The sequence below is a fragment of the Marmota monax genome, unplaced genomic scaffold, assembly GCF_021218885.2.
Source record: "Marmota monax isolate L192 unplaced genomic scaffold, Marmota_monax_Labrador192_F-V1.1 WCK01_AAM20220418_F8-fsc00060, whole genome shotgun sequence".
Lineage (NCBI taxonomy): Eukaryota > Metazoa > Chordata > Mammalia > Rodentia > Sciuridae > Marmota > Marmota monax.
The window spans coordinates 2872119-2889057 of NW_026692826.1; positions in this window are offsets into that span (position 1 = coordinate 2872119).

Sequence of the window (16939 nt, forward strand, 5' to 3'; positions counted from 1 at the left end):
CAGAACTTTGGTGAAAATATGATTTACTTAAGTATCACATGTGAGTCTGTAGACTTTCTTTTTTATTAACCTGCTAAAATTACAGAAGAGAGGGTCTGGAAGCCATTAAACATGCACAAGACATTTAAGCAAATCATTTAATCTTTCAGCAATAACAGATAGGAAAACTTGTTGTAATTATAAGCTTGCAGCCATAATTGAGTATATGCTAATTATGTCAATTTGAAGGAGGCCAAAATGTTTCAAGATTATTTTATGAGGTTTAAATCAGTAGTAGATTAAATAAAAATTAGTAATACACAATTTAAAATGTCTTCAATAGCTTTGGTTCACCAGCCTTTTAAAATTTTATTCATTTAATTTAATACGCATTTCTTTTTCAGTTTTGGCTCCCAAAAATGGAATTAATAGGATCTCAAGAACAATGACAATGATTTATATGTTTGAGAATATTTCCCATGAAAAGATATTATAAAGAATTTATTGTCTGTAGCTTTCAACAGCTATTGCAATTTGACTGTTAATGTCAAACAAATAAAATCTTGTTCAGGGCAATCTTCTATGGCAATAGATGGCCAGGCAGAAGTATATAACAGAATCTTAAAAATGAGAAATTTCATCTTACCATTATGCTATAATTTGTGATAGAGAGTGAGATAATAGCACTTGGATCTATATATTGTAATTTTGTGAATGAACATGTTACTGTCCTCTTAGAGATACTATGATTCAGTTTTGTAATAGCAGATTATATTCAATCTCTTTAGCTTGTTTTTAGGTCTATTACCTATTCTCCTTGAATAATTAGATAATAACTCAAAGAATATTACTGCTGAACGAGAATCCAGCTCTTTAATACCCTAATTCCCTAGGTCTGAAATATATTTTGGACAAAATTCTCTCATCTTTAATGTGGCATTTAAAGAAGTTACTGCTTTAGTTGAGATGTTAGGAGAGACTTAATATACTTTATTTTTATGGTGAATCCCCTTATCCCATGATGGGTTTAATGTTTCCAGAGTGTGATTCATTAATTAGAAAAGATATATTTGTTGGGTGACTACAAAATATACACACACCTCTCCATGTCTCTCATTGAGAATAGGAGCCTAGATATTGTACAGATATTAGTAACAAAGATGAAAGAGTTACTGAAAACATAAGAATTGAAGTACTTGTTTCACCTGAAGCGTAGGAATGACATCAGTTTTTATTATTAACTGGGGCTTTACCTAGTAACATTGCCAAAATGGGCTATAGTTGCTATAAATATTTGGGAACTGGAAGAGAGGTCAACATGTGTCTTGAATAGAGCTGAGATAACTTGGTATTTCTTATTCCAGAAATTCATAAAAACATTTTAAACAATGTAAAGTAATATTTAAAAATGTGAATTTCACACATGGCCAAAAATATTTTTAAATGTTTGAGTTTATTAGCTATTGGAAAAATGCCACTCTTCCAAAGTTCATATGGAAGCAAAAAATACCCAGAATAGTCAAGAAAATCCTGAACAGTGATGCAGGAAGCACCACAATACCTGATTTCAGATTATACTGCAGAGCTCTAGTGGAGAAAGCAGCGTGGTACTGGCAGAAACAGACATGAAGACAAACAGAATAGAAGACACAGAGACAAATCTACAAAGATAAAAGCATACAATCTCTGAAAAAGGTGCCCTTAAACTCACACTGGTGAAAAGGTAGCCTGTCTAACAAATAGTGCTGGGGAAACTGGATATCCACATGTAGAAGAATTAAACTAGATCCGTAACTTTCACCCTGGCCACAGTATTTCAAAGACCTAGGCATGGGGAAGTACTGAGGAAAAGTCTATACCAAATTATGCTATGTCCATGTACCTCAATGAATCATATGTAATATATATACATATGTGTGTATATAGATATATATTATTACTACTAATTAAAGTAATAATAATAATAGGAATTAGGCCAGAAACTCTTCAACTGCTAGAAGAAACCATAAGGTCAACACTCCAATACATTGATGCAGGCACCAACTTCTTTATTAAGACTCCTAAAATTCAAGAAATTACCCAAGAATCCATAAGTGTGATGCATTGAGTATAAAACGCTTCCTGCACTGCAAAGGAAACAAGAGTATAAAGAGAGAGCCTACAGAATAGGAGATCTTTGCTAGCTATTCTTCCTATAAGGATTAATAGCCAAAATATGTAAAGAACTCAAAAAACACCCAGAACAACCAAAATGGGCTAAATGGGCAAAAGAACTAAACAAATATTTCACAATAGAAAAAATACAGATAGCCAACAAATAGATGAAAAGAATATTCATTCTTAGCACTCAAGGAAATGCAGGTCAAATCTACAAGGAAATTTCATCTCATTCCAATTAGAAACAGAATGGCAACCATCAAGGACACAAATAACAATGATTACTGTCAAGGATGTGAGGGAAATTATAAACTTATACATTGTTGATGGGACTGTAAATGAGTTCAACTACTTTGGAAAGCAGTATGGAGAATCTTCAAGAGACTAGGAATGGAACCATGACCAGTTATCCCAGTCTTGGTCATTCATCCAAGTACTAAAATCAGCATTCTGCAGTGATACATGCATTCCAATGTTTATAGCAGCACAATTCACAGTAGCAAAGTTATGGAACTAGCCTGGGAACATATCAACAGACAAATGGATACAGAAAACATGGTATATATACACAATGGAATTTTTCTTGGCCATAAAGAAAAATGAAGTTATTTGCTACTAAATGGATGGAACTGGAGAAAACAACGTTATGTGAAATAGCCAGAATCAGAAAGCCAAGGGTTAAATGTTTTCTCTCATATATGAAAGATAGGGGTGGGGAGGAAAAGAGTTAAAACAATGGCATCTCACCAGAACAGAGTGCAGGAAGTAAATGGAGAAGGAGAAGAGCTAGGCATGGGGAAGTACTGAGGAAAAGTATTTACCAAATTATGCTATGTCCATGTACCTCAATGAATCATATGTAATATGTATCCATATGTATGTGTGTATATATATATATATATATAAATATATATACATAATTATAATGCACTAATTAAAGTAATAATAATAGAATAGAGGTCACTAGAGCAAGCAGATCAGGGGGAGGGAAGAATAGAAGGTACTACTGAGGAATGAGACTGATCAAATTATGTTTCAATATGTGTAATAATGATAATAATGAGCCAAAATAAAAATAAATTTTAAAAATATGCAATCAAAACCACAATGAGATATCATCTCATTCTCTTTAGGATGGCTATTATCAAAAAGACAAAAGTAACAAAGGGGATAGAGGACATGAGGAAGGAGAACTCTCATACACTACTTTTGGGAATGCAAATTAGCACAGCTACTGTGGAAGCTGCGAGGTACCTTGAGAAACTGAGGATGGATCTGTCACATCATGGATGCAGCAATTCTACTCCTGGGTATAAAAGGAAATGATAGCCTATCAAAAAGATAGCCACACACCCATGTTTGTTGCTGCACTATTCACAATAGCTAAGATATGATATCAAACTAGGAGCCCATCGGTATATGAATACATTTTTAAGTGTACTATATACACACAATGGAATATTACTCAGTCATAAAAATTTTTAGCTAATTAGATGGAACTATAAAACATTACATTAAATTAAGTAAATCACATGCAAAAAGAAATTCCAAAAGCTTTTTCTAATATGTGAATGTAAAAAAAAAGTGGATTAGAATATAAAAAAATGTGATTACAGAACCTGGGGTGGGTTGGGGGAAGGGGCAATAATGGATAACAAGAGTAATAGTTCTAGTGGTCTACAGAACAGAGAGACTACAGTTCACAATAACCTTTTATACATTTTTATGAATACCTGGAAAGAGGAACTTAAAGTCTCCAGACACAAAGAAATGAAGGGAGGCAGAAATATTCATTACCTTGATTGATCACTAAATATTATAAGTTTGTTTTGAAATATCATATTGTAGCACAAAAATATGTACACTTGTTACATGTCAATTAAAAAATTTAAAGAAACATTTAAGAAAGTAGAAATGTTAATTACCCTGATTTGATCATTACACAATATATATGCATATTGAATTATTACACAGTATCCCTTAAATACACAAAATTAAGCAATAATTTTAAAATAAGACATAAAAATAAACCTAGAATTTCGGAATTGTAAAGTGTAGAGGCTTGCAAAGTAGCAGTGTGTATTTCATGTGGCCAAGTTCACTGAGGATAGGATTGCTTTGGGGACACCTGCTATGCTTGGGTGATAAGGTATGACAGTGTGGTTACACAAAGTTGTCAAATGCCACAATCTAAAATATTGGAAGGAGTCTAGGAGAGAAAGTAGAGATAATACTGACTTTAATAAGAGTATATCTTTCTATTCACACTGAATCAATAAACACCTTGTATAATAGTCTACTGGAAAATATAATCAAACCTTTAATTTAAGAAGGAGTGCTAATTCTTCTTGCATGAAATTCCCTTTATGTTTTTAAAATTCAAGATTTGTGATAACTACAATAATTGAACATAAAGTACACAATATATGTTAGTCTGATTAAATCTTATTTGGGGATTGACAAAAACTTTGGTAATATATGAAATATTTGTAAATTGGTATCTAAATATTGAATTTTAAATTCTGTATTTTTTCCTCATTATAACCTAATGGAAATGAGTTAAACTTTGAACAGAGTACAGGTGTCCATTAGTTCTTGATCTAAGTTTATTTAAATTACTAACATTAAAAATAAATGTGTGAAATGAATCAATACATAAGCATATAAAATTAAACAAGTAGATCAAAGAGATATTTAAAATACAAGGAAATGAAGTATTGTAAGAAAATGTGATAGCATTTTCATCATTTCAGAAGAGGTTTTTTAATAAGCAAACAAATCTCAGAAGCCATAAGCTATAACACAGCTGATCACATGAAAATGTAAAAGGCATTTCACTTTGATCCAAGGAGACTGAGGTACAAGCAGGTCTCTGATAGTGCCGTGCTCTCCACCACATCCTTTCCCTGCTACTCATTTCATTTTTCCCTTGAGAAGCCGTCACAGCAGAGGCAGATTCACCCCTCACTCCACCACCTCCGCCCATCTCCTGCCTCATCCTGCCAACATGGTCAATGCTACAACTTGGTTAAAATTCTTACATTTTTATGAGGATGTTAAGATTGTTCACTGCTGAGCCTAGTAGTGCGCTTGGTAAATGTTCTGCATTGCATCAGTTTTTTTGTTTGTTTCTGAATCTAATCATGGGAAATTTTTATTTACTTGCATAATTTTCTATTTATTCATCTTCTGTGTTTTTTCTTCACACTTCATTACACAATAAGTTGATTCCAAATAAACAGTTATGAAAGCTTAATTGGGAATGAGTTCTACGTAGATGCAGCTCTTTAGGACTTTCCATTTACCAACATTTCTAAATTCTTTGTTTTTATCCTTTGTGCTCAATTACTTGTTTATAACACTATCACCAGTAATTTAATAAAAAATAACATTATATGAGGTAAAATTTTCAATTTGAGGGCTTTCTTTATTTCTCCCTTAAAAAAATACTGTCTTTATGTTTTAGGGGTGCGTCGTGCAATGTCCTTTTGACCTCTTGGAAGATAAGCAAATACTCACTTTTGTTTCATCTCTGTGATCACTGTGGGGTGGTCTCTCCTTTTCCTTTTCTCAAGCCTCTGTCTGCACTGGGGCTGGAAGGTGCCCTGGGCTGAGTCTAAACTCTCTGGTGGGTTTTTCCTTGCTGGATTATCTCCAGGCTTTCTTTCTATGGGTCTTTTCTTCTCCCATCCTGTATTTGACAATTTTGGAGACTTTTCTCCTTCTTTACAGAAATTTTTGGATCAAATCTTTAAGCTCTTAAATGGCCTCTGAATTCAACAAATGCCTTGTGAAGAGATTTGGCTCTAGAGTCTTAAATTTGTCATTCCAGTCTCTTAGGGTCTCTTTTATGCAGAATATAATGGTTTTCCTTTTAGGTCAATCTGAGAGTTTATCTTTGATAAAATATTATAAATATTTCCAATAATGTCATGAATAAACAATTATATGCCATCTTTTCTTTATTGCTTTTGCTTTCCTGAGACACTCTAAGTATTTTGCATTTTCTGCAGGGATTGTGCTATGCACATCTGCAGTTGTCTTACTCTCTGGCTTTGGTTGGGGAGCTATACTTCTTGATTCTCTTTCTACCAAGAGCTATTTAAGTTATTGTTAATCTTGAATTTCTCACTTATAGTTCTGTAATTACAGTTAAGGGTGAAATGACATTTTAAATAACTCGTTATGAAGAATTGCTCTTCTTGATATTTGCCTGTCCTCTTTCTATCCTTCTAAACTTACAGGAACAAAACATATGAATGGGAGATATGAACTAACATTGTTATTGAATATATTTTATAATTTCCTTCTTATTTTCACTTTGTATTGCTATTATTTAGATTTAAATCAGTGACTAATCATGTTTGATGTGTATGAACAATAAACAAATACTGCATACGCCACATTTCTGTGTTCTTAAATTCTCATTTCAAAGTAACTTCCAGGTGATTGAAGGCTATTTGTATCTTTATGTGCCCCTGTGGTATGGCACAGTTCCTTACAAGCACTTCTATGTAATTTGTTCCCCAGAAATAGTCATAATTTCATATATACCTGAACTTGGGGTCAGACTCCCAATTCATGCTTATAAAATTAGTTAGTAAGCATTAGATCCAGATATAGTATTTTCATTTATTAATCATATATAGTTTAAGATGCTTTTAGTAGTCCAGTTTTTTTTTAAATCAAAACATATTTATGTTTTCAGTTTCACAGATATTGATATTTTGACCTCACTCTGCCTGTGATTGACCTCTTAGGTTCCTTTTCAAAACTCTGGAACACACATTTCTCCCAGAATGACAAGCAGGTACTGATGTGTTGACACATGAACAATAACTTGGATTGCATAGAAATCTTGGTTCACAATGTTCTTTCATCAGTGCACTTCATTCCACTGTTAGTGTTGAGAGACAGCTGTCATCAATTTAATGTGTGGCTCTTGGAAGTGTCCTTTTCCGGTCAAAGAGCTCAAATCAGTTCTAGTTTTTAACTATGAATATAAACAGGATTTATCCTAGTGCACATTCATGGTTCATGTGTTTAATGGAATTTTGAAAACACAGTGATTTTATGTTTTCTCCAAATTTCAGATAAGGTAGACTTGAGGCATAGTATTATTTCTGATGAAATATTTTTCTTGGATCAGAAGTCCTTTCCATTTTGTTTTCCTGTTAATGGTCTAACCAATTTACATTTCATTGTATGACAAAGTACTCATTTATTCAATCTACATTATTGTAGATTTCTTTTACAAAAAAAATTGTGACATTTATGTGACCAAAACGGAATAGAGAAAATATGACTAGCTTAAGTTTATAACAAAAGTGACAGTCACCATGAAAATTTAGACAGTGAGTCATAGGAACTGGGGATAAGAACAAAATCATTCTGGTTGTTGGTATTAAAGCAATGGTATCTATAGCAATTTGGTGGTAGTGCTGTGTTAGTTCTATTTGAGATACTTTCTTATCACTTCCTACTGAACCCTGAAAAATGTTAAAAAATGCTTCAGGCACTGGAAAATATTATGTTGCAGGCTTCTGGGGAACAGAGCACAGGATTCCTGTCTGGGGGTGGAGGGCAGGGCCACAGAACCTGCTCAGGCCATGTGGGACTTTGCATCTCTCCTCCTGGGTCCTGTCCTACTCCCTGTCCTCCTCACTGTCTGAGGCTGTCGTCTATTTAATTTTCTTTGCTCCTCCATTCAGAAGAATTTGCCTCATTTTGGTTGACGGGCTTTGTATCACCACATGAATGGTTTCCACTTTCCACCTTTGATCTGGATCCCTTTCTGCAAAAGAAATTCTTTCCTCCTGTTCTGATGGGAACTCTTGGCAAGGGAGAAAAAGAAGGAAAACTACTTCCGGATACATGGCATAAGTAGTTGACTTCAGACCTCATGTGCTGGTGGTTTCTACTTGGCCTTGATGATGGTTTGCTTTATACCATGGTTTCCATGCTATCACATAATAATCCAACCTCAGTTCTTATTTTATAATCATAAATCTGTAAACATTATGTAAAGGCAGTCAACTGCTATCACGTTCTTTCATGATGTATGGTCTAGAATCGTACTGAATACAATTTAATTTTTGTAGCTCAATTAAACTTTACTTGGGATTTCATACTGTGCCTGTAGTACAGAATACTTGATAATAAAAGTATACAAACTTATTTTTTAAAAAAGTCTACAAACTTATTTTAACAATGAATACAGAAAAAATATTGTTCAATTTGCAGAATATTCTTTTATTTCTAGGACTTTTCCTGTGGCTTCTTCAGTGCATTTGATCAGCAGACTTGCGTTACTGAAGAACATTTAGTTCTCTGAAAAGGAGCTTACCGGAGAAATATCCACTATCTCTCCTATTCAGTTTCCACACTGAAAATTAAAGATTCAAACAGTGCTGTGCAATATGAATACAATGTGAGTCATAGATAAAATCCACATGAAAAAAGGAACAAAGAAACTGATCAAATTAAGTTTAATATTGTATTTTATTTAGCCTAACATTCTCAATCTATCACCAAAAAGTGGGGTAGGGAGGAAGAGCATGAGAAGAAGATTACCACTAAATAGGGAAGAGAAGTGGGAGGAAAAGGGAGGGAGAAGGGGAATTGCACGGAAGATGGAAGGAGACCCTCATCATTATACAGATTACATGTATGATGTTGTGAGGAGAAAAAAAAAGAAGTGTGTCACATTTTATTGGGTAGAGAAAAGTGATGGGTGGGGAGGGGAGGGGATGGGGGAAGGGAAGGACAGCAGAAGAGAATAGACACTATTATTGCTGTATGTATATATGTGACTGCATGACCAATATGATTCTGCAACCTGTACACTCAGAAAAATGAGAAATTATACCCCATTTGATTCAAATGTATGATATGTCAAGATCATTGTACTGTCATGTGTAACTAATTAAAACAAATAAAAAATAAAAGTTATTAAAACAAAAGAAAGAAAAAAAAGAATTCATCATTTTGAACATGTTATATTTATACAATGGAGTTTTATTCAGTCATAAAGGAGAATGAAAGCACGGCATTTACTAGTAAATGGATGGACCTGGAGAATATCATGCTAAGTGAAATAAGCCAGACTCAGAAAGTCGAATGTTTTCTCCCATAAGTGGAGCTAGAGGAAAAATAAGGGGAAAAGGCTGGGTGGTGGGGCAGGCAGTAAGAACTGTCATGAACAGAGGGAGATCAGCAGAGTGGAAGGAGAAGGAGGGGAAGGTGGGAGACAGAAAAGGGACAGAAACGTAGAATGAATCTGACACAATCACACAATGTGCATGTGTGAATATAGCACATGAAAATCCACCTTTACATATCTCAAAAAACCACCAATTAAAAATGTATAACTGAGCGGAAGGAAGGTAGAGTAAAAGAGGGGTAATGGGGGCAGGTGGAGAGGGAAATGTAGGGTACAGGGACTGAAAGGGAGTAAACTAAATTGCATGCATATATAATTATGTCGAAATGAATCCAACTCTATGTACACTATAGCGCACCAATAAAAGCAAAAAAAAAAAAAAAAAAAAAAAAAACTTCAAAACTTTGAGGCTTAATGGAAAATCAATAGTTTCAAAGAATTTCAGAGAATGGGCACCAAAAGAACCATGATCATTATTTTGATGTAACGGCCTTTTTTAACATCAGATACACATAAGTCACTCCACTGTTAGGGAAACCACATTGCACAGGAGGCATATTTAATTACAAGTAATTCCTGTTATCTAGAAATTTTTTCCCATATTTTATATAAGAATGATATTTAATTGTTTTGCTTATAATTTCACAATAGTAGCTCACTCAATTGTCCAAAAGAATTCTAAAAACAATATTTAGTATATCTATTTTCTTTGTGATTTTTGTTGAAATCTGGGCCAAAGTTACAATTAATAATAAAAAATATAGTCATATTTTATTGAATGTTGAAGGATGACATTCAATTTTGGAATCTTTATTATATTTGGGATTCTGTAAACTATACATTTTATCTTTTTCACTAGATATTTTAAATGACCTGTATTCACATGTATTACAAATAAAAAGCTTGAATGTTAGCCAAGTGAAAACAATATTAAGCTTTAAAGAGAAAGATTTATGGAAAAAGTTTTTTTTCTTTTAGCTGACATTAAGAAAGCTATCTTAAACGTTTTAAATCTTTCTACTATACACATTTGAATATTAGTTTTCTTATTAGCATTAACAAATTAAAATCTTCACATGTGTGTATGCATGCACTAGAGTAATTAGAGTAACATTTTGAATGAGAAGGCTCAAGTAATGTGAAAAATAACTTTGCCTTATTTTCTGTGTCTGTATATGTTTATGTATAATTATATCAATATATGGGTTTAGAAACATATATATATTCTTTTTCTCCAGAATTGAGATGATGATCAAATAAGAAACTGTATTTGAAAACATTTTATGTATTTTAAATAAAATGTTTAACACTTCCCATTGTGATCATGAATACTTTTAAAGAACTGATATACGTTTAAAAAATAAATGAGATTAAATATGGCTTATCAACACAGTTGCTTACTTCCAAAACATGAAGTTGTTTGTAAAGTTGAATTATTTTGTTATTGTGAGTCTTTGTCCCTGTTTCTGAATCATTTTTACCACCAGTTTCTTCAGGATGAGAGGTTTGCTTACAGATCGACCTACTTTCTCCTCGCTATTTTTTGGGTTTATATTAGACAATTCTAAAATTGTTAACTTTTATGGGTCACTTATATACCATTAAATGAGTTATTATTTCAGCACAACAAATTACTTTTTCCAAATTGCTGCCTATATATATAGAGAGAGCATCATTAATCTAGGAAAATAAAATTGTTTGGTGGTCTAATTACACATCTAATCCTTTAAAAATCTGGCTGAATAAAAACAAACTAAACATGATAAAGTGATGCTTTATGCATTATACTAAAATCCAATTGAGTGAGTCATTATTATACAATACTTTGTTGACATGGTGTGTAAGTAACTGCTGTTAAGATGGCACTTTAGGATTACTCACTGATCTCCCTGCCTCTGCCATAAACACAGCAGATGGAGGTACGATCTACTCTTCAAAAGGCCTTAAGAAACACATAGAGGTGATTGGTCATACAAGTGGGGCTTCACGGGGCAGAACTACAGCCAAGGAGGGAGCAAGTGGATGTGAATCTGGGCAGTGGGGACTGGAATATCACTCCTTGAGTGTGATGCGTCCAAAGTCAGGGCTTAGTAAAACATGCTATCAAAATAGATTCAAAAAATTAGAGGCCACACACATAAATAACCTTATAATTTAAAAACAGAATATAGCTGATATTTGTGATATTTGTAAAACATAAGATTATAAGAGACTTTAAGATCCATTAAGATCCAAATTTAGATTGTATTGAAATTGTCTAAAAAATAATTTGCAGTACTTTATAAAAAATAAGAAGAACTCAATTGAGTAATTTTATTAAACCCGTCACTCATGAAAGAAGTTCTTATTTTTCCTTGAAATAAATAAATTAAGTTTTATAGCTGCATTTTGCAAGTGCATTTTGCCAAAACTTTAAGGAACAAGTCTTAAAAAATATTTTAGAAAAGCTCAAAAGAACATTTTCCTAACACATTTTGTGAGATATTAAGTTATGAAAACTTAAGCTTGATGAGAATAATGTAAAAGAAATAGAATTATAAATTAATCTGCAATTGTGGGTCCAAAACTGTCAGTGATAATATCAGCAAACAGGATTCAGAAGTGTTGTAAAATATTCATCATGACCATATGGTGTTCATTCTCACAGTTCATGGAAGGTTCTCCACAGAAATTGTAATAATTTATTTCATTACTCTAATTAACTGATAAAAATGCTGAATATTACATTAAAATAATAAAGTCATTTTAAAATATTGACACAACTTAATGACAAAACTAGGAATATGAAAGGACATTTTTTGACCTGACAGAATTTATACTTGAAACTTATACCTAGTATTATTTTCACATTGAAACATTGAACTTCTCAATTAATTTAGAAATGCATAAAATGATGAAGATGACCACTGTCTGTTCTTTTCAACATTGTATCTTAGTAAAGCAAAATGGTAAAATAAAGCAAGCAGGGAAGTTACCAACAAACGTTGAGAAAACAGCTGGATGTCCACATGGAAAAGAGTGAATTGATATACTTTTCCCCACAATTAACTCAAAACAGATCAAAAACCTAACTGTAAAACTCAAAACTATAAAATCCTTGCAAGATAACTTAGGAGAATATCTGAATTAACTTTATTTTGGCAACACCTTTTTTAGATAAAACATCAAAAGTGTGATCCTGAGAGAGAAACAATCAATAAGCTAAACTTCACTAAAATTAGAAAATCCTATTTTATGAAAGACAGTGTCAGGAGAATGACAAGACATGCCACAGACAGGGAGAAAATATTTGAGGCTATTTCAAAAAGACATATTAGATAAAGAACACATTAGGCAAACGTATTTGATGAATATATTAGATATATTCTTTTTAAACTCACCAAAAATAATACATACAACACAGTGGGCCAAAGACATCCCATCAAAGGTGATATACAAATGGAAATAAGTATATGAAAGGATGTCCAGTATCATGTCATCCAGGAAATAAAAAACAGAACAATAGTGCGGTCCCACTGCGCACATGAGCAGGGACAGCACCATTGGCTGGCCATGAAGTACGGCCACCACAGCTCTTGCTCACTGCTGCGGGAATTCAAAGTGGAATGATGACCTCAGAAGACTGCTTGGCAGTTTCTTATAAGACTAAGCATTATTTTCACCTGAAGAAGCAGCCATGACCCTTGGTATTTGCCCAAAAGCCTTGGAAATGGATGTTTACACAGAAACCTCTGCATGGCTATTTATAGCAGCTTTAGTCATAAAGGAATACCTGTGGGGACACTGGAAAATAAGTGGTACTAAGTCTTGAGGGGAGAGGTGAGGACTAGGGGGAGCAATAAAGTCTAATGAAATCTCAGGTCTCCCTGTGAAATTATGCATAATATAAGTTCATCAGTGGTGATGAATGTACCATTTGGTGGGGATGTTAATACTGAGGGCAGATGTCCAGATAAAATTGTATGTATTTATCATGTGAGGACAGGAGTTACATGGGAAACTGTTCTAACTTCCTCTCAGTTTTGTGAACCTAAAAGTATCTTACAGAAGTATATTAAAAACAGAAAAAAAAATCTCAATGACAATCTAAACTCTATGAACAAAAGTTTTAATATGTCTTTGAATAACTCAAACATCTGTGAAAACTTTCCTTTTTAGAAGATTATAAATTTATTATAATTATTGAAATGGACTCTGTATAAATTAGGAGCTTCATTACATTCGTGAGTAATACATTATGATAAGTATATAATTTATCTCCAGACTAATCTTTATATAATTTCTGATCAAAATACCAACAGAGATCATTATGGAATCTGTCAAATTTCAATTAAATTCATATTGAAATAAATTTCAAGAAAATCTATGCTTTTTGTAAAGAACGTTAGAAAGTAACTAAGTAAGGTAGTTTTATGTTAGCTACATTTAGTCATTCCACAGTGCATAAATATTATACTTCAAAACATCCTGTTGTACATGATAAATACATACATTTTATCTGCCAATTGAAAAATAGAAAACCAAAAATCTTTTAGTATCTAATAAATATGTTCTGTTTTGTATAACAAAAAAGAGAGCCTATTTCTATTCTCAACAGATGTCAACAGGCATTGAAATCTGATAACTAAAACAATATTCATTATTTCCACAATATTCATTTTTCATGAATATTGTGTTGTATTTGCTGATATTAGGGAAGGTATTTTAGTATACTACATATGGTCAACTTAATTCACAAATCAATATATTTTGAATTGTAAGTACATTGAATAAATCAAATGCATCACTAAAATGCTGTTAACATTTTTCTAGGAACTTCTTCCTTGAGACATTTCATACATAATTTGTTATATTGTTCTTATGCCAAGAATCAAAGTACCCATGTTAGTATGACTTTATATTTAAATTTCAGAGGCAAAGTGAATATATTCATGGGAAAGCCTTGAGATTTTAAAAGATGGAAACCAAGTCAGCAAACATCCTCATCCCTGTTGGTGCTTGTGTGTGTGTGTACATTACTTATGGGAAAATAAGACTGTTGCCTTTCATATATTTATTTGCATTTAAATATTTTGATTTACGTGAATTCTTCATAGACTTTCTTAGCCTTTCTCTTAGATTCCATGAAACATATTTTAGTGTGAATAAATAAATCTTGTCTCTTCTATATATTGTACATATTTCTGAATTTTTTCCATTAATGAGAAAATTATAAAATAGAAAAAATCTTTGATTATTTAATTTTTAATTGTTTGGGAGGAAAGAAAATTAAAAGTTAAATTACTCAACCTCATGAATGAATGATCACAGTGTATTAGATCTTATTGAATGGCCGCATTTTTAACAGCATTCATTACATGAATCTGAAACTTATTGAAATGTTATGTTTTCAGACATGCAGATATGCAATGCACACATAGCACTGCTTTTAACATATAAAAGTATAATTTACCATATATGATATTCTCATGGGCTTGAGACCTTTAAATACTGCTCTCTATCCTCCCCCACCACTTTTATGACCTATTACCTCATTGCTGGAGGTGCTTCAGGGTGCTTCAGAATGTGAGGGTAAACACATTTGGTCTATTTTAAGGGATACCTCCCCATTGTCATACCCACTGGGAACTTCTAAAGAAAAGAGAAAGGGCCTGGACTTCAAGGGGGTGTCTGGCACTCAGTAACCAGACTGAGCAAACTAAATGCCATGAAAGGTCATGGGGCACTTAGACTCCATTCAAATAGAAAATAATTATTTATATCCAAATCTAGTTTATCATTCCTCAAGGAACTTAGAGTATGAGTTGTTAATTATTAATCTAATATTGAACATTTTTGAACATCTCTTCATTAGATGTTATCTCCTTAAATTGAAGCTGTGATTCTATAAATTTTTATTTCATTTTCTGAATAAATTCAATACATTCTTTGTACTTTGAAAGTGCTCCAAATGTTCAAATTTCCATTTCCTCTTACCTTGCTTAAATACTTTATTTTCATGTTCCTGTAAACATAATTCTTCAATAGCGTCACTTAAAATTTGAATATTTCCATTAAAACTGATCTGATTCGAAGAACACGTAGCTCATGTCAATGAACTAAAATATTGTTCATGATTTTTATATTTTCTAGTTTTATACTTTATTTTATATATTTATTTATATATTTTGTATTTTATTTTTATTTTTATATTTTAAATTATCTTCATTATTGTTGTATTTTCAGAACCTAATACTAAAATTAGGCTTTTATGATACATAAGTTCATATTTCTGACTTTTACATCCACTGTAGGCAACTAGGATTTGGTGCTTGAGAAGTTTTCTTTGACTAGCACATTCACGTAGCTCTTTTTCTGAAGATTTCCAATATTATCTTAATATTGTTGCCATGTGCATCAGGAGCACTCTAGCACTCTGGTTGTGAAAGCTGCTCACAGTCAGAGGTTAGGAGAAATATACTGATTCAATCACAGATGGTCTCCTTTAGTATGGTTTTTTCACAATCATTTTTAAGTATTCAAAAAACTCAAATAGAAACAATTAATAGGGAAATACATTCAAGTTGTAAGAATGTGTTTTCCACTTTTAGGAATGCCCATTTTGAAAGCTGCTTTTAAGTAAACTGAAAATGGTTTAAATTATTTATGTAAAATTACAGGTGCCTAAGCTGGAGAGTCACTAGTTTGTCTTTTAAACTGTAACTATAAAAGAAACATCTCAGTGACCCATACAACATCTCAGTTTCCCTTTTCATTGAAAATAATGTCAAACTCATAAATGCAAGGGATTCGTAAAATAACTCCCACGAAATTATTTTATCTTTTATCTCTATGGAAAATAAAATTAACAATATCTTAATAGTCAGCACCTCATTAATGTATTATAGAATGACTGGCTCAGAAACAGAAAAGAAAATGTGAAGATGGGAGGGAAGAAAAGGAGGAGAAGAAAGAAAGGAGGATGGGAGGGAGGGAGGAAGAGGACAAGGGAGGCTGGCAAGAGCATTTTGAATGAAGAACCAAAAAGAATGAAGAATTTGTGAAGTTGCTTCCTTCACTTTATGAAGAGTGTAAAATGCAGAAGTAGAATGGACCTCCGCTGCTGAGTCTTCTGTTACTCCTCATACAATTAAATGCACCTGAGCTCTGGCTTTTTAAGACATATTTTAGCAATGTTGATTTTGTTTATTCAATTCATTGAAATAAGCCCATTACCTCCTAGTCCCTAAAAATAAATGCCTTCTTTTATATAGTTAAAGATTCCTTCTCACCACAGAATCTAAAATTTGGGGTTTTTTTCCCACAGAATCTGAAAATTGGTGTGTATTCATTTTTAATTTAAAAAAATTAAACTTAGAAAAGTTATTTAAAATAATGTTGACAGCATTAATAACAATTTTAAACAAAGTTTCACAGGCTCGTGTCAACAAACGTATTTAATAAAGGGTAATTAGGTGTCTGATGAATTTTACTAGCACCATATTTGCAGACTTAATTTAAAATTGTTAAGAGACAAAATAAACTTTGTCAGATTAGAATATTAAAAAACTTTGGATGTTCAATTTATGTCTCTGTATAATTTCCTAAGTTCAACTAATAGAGTTGGCACTTTTCTGTTTTCAGTACTGAACCATGTCTCAG